The sequence below is a fragment of the Saccopteryx bilineata genome, chromosome 1 (genome assembly GCF_036850765.1).
Source record: "Saccopteryx bilineata isolate mSacBil1 chromosome 1, mSacBil1_pri_phased_curated, whole genome shotgun sequence".
Lineage (NCBI taxonomy): Eukaryota > Metazoa > Chordata > Mammalia > Chiroptera > Emballonuridae > Saccopteryx > Saccopteryx bilineata.
In genome coordinates, this window is record NC_089490.1 from 347,953,413 (window position 1) to 347,959,855 (window position 6,443).

The following is a 6,443-nucleotide window of genomic DNA, read 5'->3' on the forward strand; positions in this document are numbered from 1 at the left end:
GGTGGAGTTTAGAGGCCTGATGGTTATGTTCTAAGTTAACAGTAAAATATCTTTTTTTTTTTTTTTTTTTTTTGGTATTTTTCTATAGCTGGAAACGGGGAGAGACAGTCAGACAGACTCCCACATGCGCCCGACCGGGATCCATTCGGCACGCCCACCAGGGGGCGATGCTCTGCCCCTCCAGGGCGTCGCTCTGTCGCAACCAGAGCCACTCTAGCGCCTGGGGCAGAGGCCAAGGAGCCATCCCCAGCACCCGGGCCATCTTTGCTCCAATGGAGCCTCGCTGCGGGAGGGGAAGAGAGAGACAGAGAGGAAGGAGAGGGGGAAGGGTGGAGAAGCAGATGGGCGCTTCTCCTGTGTGCCCTGGCCGGGAATCGAACCCGGGACTTCTGCATGCCAGGCCGACGCTCTACCACTGAGCCAACCGGCCAGGGCCAACAGTAAAATATCTTAATCCAACATAATATCCACAGGTGCCCCCACCCCCTAACCAGAGGCCATATCCTTCTCTAATGAGCAAACATTCCTCTGCATAGTACGACCCTCAGTTTCCCTATGACCCTCAGTTTCCACATCTGTAAAATAAGGATAAAAATAATATCTGTTTTATAGGATTGTTGGAAGATGAGATGTGATGAGATAGTTCATGTCATGTGCTTAGCACAGTACCTGGTATAAGGTCTCAGGCTTCTGTCAAGGTTCTTGGGTAAAGCTGAGAAGTCCATAGGCTCCTGGGAAGTGGCACTTGCCAACTAAGGCCACAAAGTCCATCATGATACAGAAGCCAGGAGAGAGAGAGAGAGAGAGAGAGGGAGGGAGAGAGAGAGAGAGAGAGAGAGAGAACTGGCTGGATCTTAGAGCCAGTGGAAGAAAAGGAAAGGGATTTATTCATAGCCAAACTTGACTCTAAGGTTTATTGATAAGGAGACTGTTGCAGAGCGTCTCTCAAAGTCTTATGCACCCAACTATACCTCACATTTGCCAGTTTACCTTATGTAACTGCCTACATCCACCTCTGTGAAGACTAGTCCTGCACCAGGCATACACCTAGAGAAGCCAATGAGGACCAGGAGGTCCAAGACATGGGTTGATGTGAGCTGAGTTTCTGGAGGGTCAGTGATGTGTCAGACATTAGCCCTTTAGTTGATGGACTGTGCACAGGCCTGGGCAGTACATCCAGGGATAGTCAGAGTGGCAAAACAGTCGGAAATCTCAAGGTATATAAGCCCCAGCTGTACCCTGGCACCCAGCAGTGTGCCTAGCACACAGTATGTACTTATTTGGGGGGGTACCAAATTACTTTATTTGAAAGAATGATATAAATGAAAGAACATAAGTAGGTGATATAATACCACTTACAGAAAAGGTAACCCTAATGTGCATGCACTGCCTTGGTTACCAGGGTAGTCACCCCACTGGGTATGAGAAAAGCAGTAGGCTTAGCTCTCATCACCGTCTCCCAGGATGTGGTTGTCAAAGGGATAATCTGCTATGCCAGATTTCAGGGGCCTCCATCTTGTACAATTCAGTTACGTGGTCAACCAATTCTTTGATGGATTTCACCTCATTCAAGTAATGAGCGTCAATGAAGTCACACAAATGGGGGTCATTTACCTTAGTTGCCAATTGTGCGATTCCAGTAGTGATCAATTCACACTTCTTCCAAGTGTAATGCACACTCTTTTGCATTCAACCCATTCTCCCAGTTGTCACAGTCTGGCTTCTCGCTGTCCTGAAAGATTTGCCCACCGCATCAGTTCTGCAGCTTCATCAGTTTCGCAGCATGTTCCTTCTCCTTATGAGACTAATGAAGAAAATATTTAACAAAGTTCTTCAAAACCATACTATCACAGTCAAAGTAGTAAGACATGAACAGGCAGACATAGAAGGCATATTGCTTCAGGTTGCTCTGGCAGTTAATGGCGGCCTCCAAATTCTAGTGGTAGTTCTGGCGCACCTGTGAGGGGGACTCAGTCATCATGGTGGGTGGTGTAGAAGAGGTGACAGTGGTGGGGTCCTTGAGGCAATCCTTGGATACTGTGAGGAGGTGGCAGAGGGCTGGCTCTGAGCAGCAGGCTGGGGTCAGTATCCATTGCGGTTTCTACCCAAACATTGTTGAAGCAGGAAACCATGGCAACTCTCTGCAAAGGCTCTCAGTAGGAGCTTATTGAACACACAAATGAGAGAATGCAAGGTCCCTCTTGTCAATTGAAATTCCTAGTTTAAGGTGGGGAAAAAGGAGAAACTTTATTCAGATGAGTAGTTTGCAGACAGGGAAACACAGACTCTGCTGGATGCTAAAAGTTTGCCTTTTATAAAGTTCTCACTCTGGTTCCCAATTGGTCCATTTTTACGCAAATGAGAAATCCAAATTTGCACAGCTCATTGGTTCAAATCCCACAGCCCTGAGTGGTCAGAGTCATGTATTCTGATTGGTTGTTATGGAACAGTTCTGATTGGTCAGTATAGATGCAAATAAGATCATAGCTGCACAGTTCAGATTGGATGAATCAGGTCTCTCAGTCCTTTAGTTACTATTATACCAGGAACTTTCTTATAAAGGTTGACTCAGCAGAACTCCAGTGCCAGAGATTAAAAACTCAGTCAGTAGCTTTTCCCTGAAATGCAGTGTGTGAGAAGTCTCCGTCAGAGATGAATTTGGGCCCAGTTAACCATGGGAGTCCTTTTTGGCAGATACATTCCTTCTTGGGGTTCACACTGTACCCAAGGCCTTTGTGGTCTAGCAGGGGAGATGTGGCACACTGCACACCCAGGAAGAAGCTTGCCTAGCAGTAGGCCCAGATTGTGGCTGTTGGATACCTTGAGAGAGTGAAGTACTTCCTGGGTGATGTGTGAGAGGATGATGTGAGCCTGGATTGCTGAGCAAGAACATGCTGTATGTACAGGGCCTAGCTGTCCCAGGAGTGCTGGGGTTCCTGCATGACTCAAGGCAGGGCAGGGCTGTGGGCTGAAGGAAGGGTGGAGCACTCAGAAAAAGTGCCAATGAACCCCAGGAGGAGCCAGCCTCATCCCTGCGTTCTTGCTTCCTTCCTTCCTTAGTGTACTGCTTCTGGGCAAAGGCCACTGGAGAGGTTCACAGACAAGCAACAGCATGGATGGCACCTGCAGCATAAGTAGCAAAGATCAAAATGGCATAAAACTGGAATGACTTTCTGAGTGCCAAAAATAAGCAACATCTCAGAGATTATTTTAAAAAATAAGGGCAGCAAAGTGTAATGGAGCTGGAGCCTCAGCGTTGGGCTAAAATCCTGGATTAGTCTAAACATCTAGTACCTAAACTTCCTAAGCTTCAGTTTCTTCTTTTTTTAATCTGGTACTGGAGATTATGTCTGTAGGGGACCTGGCTCATTCACTAGGGGTTGTGATGGGTAGGTAGACATCGTCTATCATGGTTACTGCCCCATCCAGACCATGGCTATGAAGGGGTCTGAGCAAACATGCCAAATGCCACAGGGGCCTCCATGTAGGGCAGAAAGTCACTCATCTTTCCTAATATTGCTGAGACATTATGATCACCTACTAAAGTGGCCCCAGCAGTATTCTATGCCCTAGGGTATAGAACAGTTCTCTCAGTCAGCTTCAAGGGCCCATCCACCACATCTATCAATCCGTCTCCTGTGTTGGGTTCTAAGACTAGTCCTAGAGCACGCGAGAGAAGAGGAAGACCCAGCTGCTGCCCTCCAGAAAGGTAGAACCTCACAGGACAGGCCGTTCTCTGAGGAGTGGCATACTATGATATGAAGCCTCCCCAGGCCATGGGTCCACAGCACCTGACAGGCCTGCCCAGTGTGAACTCTTTGCATGGCAGCCTCTCAGCCTGGGCTGCACTGATCCTCATCCATGCCAGCCACAGCCCTCTCTCCATGTGCCCTGCACATGCATGCCATGCCTTCTCGCCTGTGTGCTTCTCTCCATCTGAAAGGTCCTTCTTCCAACTTCCTCCCCGGGAGTCCCTCCTTCCTCTGTTTCCTCTCAGCACTTTGACTGCTTCCACCAATATTTATTGAAATCTGCTTGTGGTAGAATCTGAATAAAACAGAACATGGGCCCCACCTCAGTCCTTGCGGAAGGGCACTTACCTTTCCGTTTTTGTGATTGCTTGTGTACCTGTCATCCTACTAACCTGTGAGCTCCATGAAGACCGGGGCTGTGTTTGTCCTCCTCACTGTGTGTGTCCAGAATCTGCTATATAGGAGGGTGCTCAGTTGATTGAATGGCTCTAGTGAGTCTGACAGCACTCTGAGAACTCAGAAGAGGCAGTCCTGATACTGCAGAATAGCAACAGAAGGTTCTTGCAGTGGGTAGAGCTTGTATAGGAGGAAAGGGGACAGAAATAGAGGGGTGGGGGAAGGAATGGGTGTGGGCTGTGCAGGAGATGGTGGGGAGGCCTCTTGGCCTGATTGGGAGGGGCAGTGGTGAGGTTAGCTGGATTCAGGGGAAGAGGAGTTCATGTGCTCTGTCTTTTGGGGCCTTAGGGCCTCTCTGCTTCTCTACACTCTTAGTATCCCCCAGCTCCAGGTTCTTCCTCCCTCATCCCCCTACCTTCCAACAAGGCATTGAGAAGTCCATGGGTTAGAGACCCAAAGAGCAGTAAGATAGGTGGCCAGAACTCTGGTCATCTGAAAGTCTAGGACCTTCCTCTGTTGAAGTCCCAGCTCAAATCACCTTCCCTACCTGGAGTTGCCAGATAAAATACAAGTCACCCAGTTAAATTTGAATTTTAGATAAACAATGAACAAATCTTTAGCATAATAAATATCTGGGGCATTCTTATACTAAAAAATTATTTGTTGCCTACCTTGGCAACCATTTTCCCAACATGCTCCCCATTTCAGAATAATCTGCCACTCACCTCTGCCTTGAGCCTCCAGAGGACCATTAGTAAGGTCCTAGGCCTCCTGCAACATACTCAACAGAACAGGAATTTAGACCAGGATGAAGCATTAAAGATAAATTAAGCCTCATTGCTCCCCTATATGTGGACTAGGAGACTGGGGCCCAGAGGAAACAGGTGCTGGCAAGCTTTTGGGCCCCTTGCAACATCTTGGCTGCAAGCTGGGCCTCTTGGAGAGCAGAAGGACCCTTTAGAAAGGCCAGGGCCCTCTCAGGTAAGACAAGGAAGTGAGTCTCCATGTCTCTGCTCTGCCACAACCCCCCAGTGCAGGCAGTTTCCTGGCTCCTGACACCCAAGGCGAATCATCTCTACCTGCCAGGCTAGATCTAAGGCAGTGCTAAGGCCCCAGTTCCTCAGCTCCTTCTAGGCTCCCTGCCAGGAGGAACTGAGTCGTCTTGGGTGGAGGGGGTCTCATGGGCAAGGGGTAGGTGGGGCTGGACCTCATGGGAGAGGCTGGTCTTCCAAATGGCTAATTGCCTGCCCATCCTTCTCTGCCCCTTCTAATAGCCAGGCCAGGTGGGACCTTCCAATGGGAAACTGAGGCAGGGATCTGGGCAGGGACTTGGCCAAAATTACTCAGACTATCAGGGTCACAAGCAGGTTTTTTTCTATTAAATAACCACTCTATGTTCTCTGTTGAAATTGCTCACCCCTACCCTGTTCTGTGATTCTCCATCTCACTTTTCCCTCCTTGATATTATATTATGTATTTGTTTATTGTCAGTCTCCAATTAAATACTGACATAAATCCTATTCACTGTCTCAAGATCCCAGAACAGAGCCTGGCACTGAGTAGGTGCCGAATAAGCATTTGTTGAAGAAAATTGCCCTTATTACATCTCACTTCGTGTGGAACACATTACATAATGCCCCAGACCTCCCTCCTGCTCCCACCGTCCTGTCCGCAGACGACACGCATTGCACGGCCTCTCCCAGGAGCCCCAGACCTCCCTCCTGCTCCCACCGTCCTGTCCGCAGACGACACGCATTGCACGGCCTCTCCCAGGAGCCCCAGACCTCCCTCCTGCTCCCACCGTCCTGTCCGCAGACGACACGCATTGCACGGCCTCTCCCAGGAGCCCCAGACCTCCCTCCTGCTCCCACCGTCCTGTCTGCAGATGACACGCATTGCACGGCCTCTCCCAGGAGCCCCAGACCTCCTTCCTGCTCCCACCATCCTGTCCGCAGACGACATGCATTGCACGGCCTCTCCCAGGAGCACAGCTCTGAGCCGGAATGTGAGCTTTCCAGGTCAGGGTCTGTGGCTTCTTCCTCCAATTGCAGCCCAGCGCAGTCCTGGGACTGAGAACATAATAGCAAGAGATAGACTGACAGTGTGTTTAGGGGTGCTGCTTGGTGATAGTCCAGCGCACCCCTCTAAACCAGACAAGCCCATAACACCTGGGCATGGCCAGGGAGCTCAGTCTCAGAGTCACACCCAGCTGACCACTCCCAACCAGTGTGGCCCAGAGGACAGCCCTAAGCCGGGAGCTGATGATCTGTCTGCCTTGCCGTGTTACCTAGCCTG

General features: G+C 49.7%; 1 pseudogene; it reads right to left on the bottom strand.

Annotated features, from left to right (window-relative positions):
• Positions 1–1,439: 1,439 nt before the first annotated feature.
• LOC136320567 (ferritin heavy chain pseudogene) lies at positions 1,440–5,843 on the bottom strand (annotated as a pseudogene).
• Between the last annotated feature and the right edge of the window lie 600 nt (positions 5,844–6,443).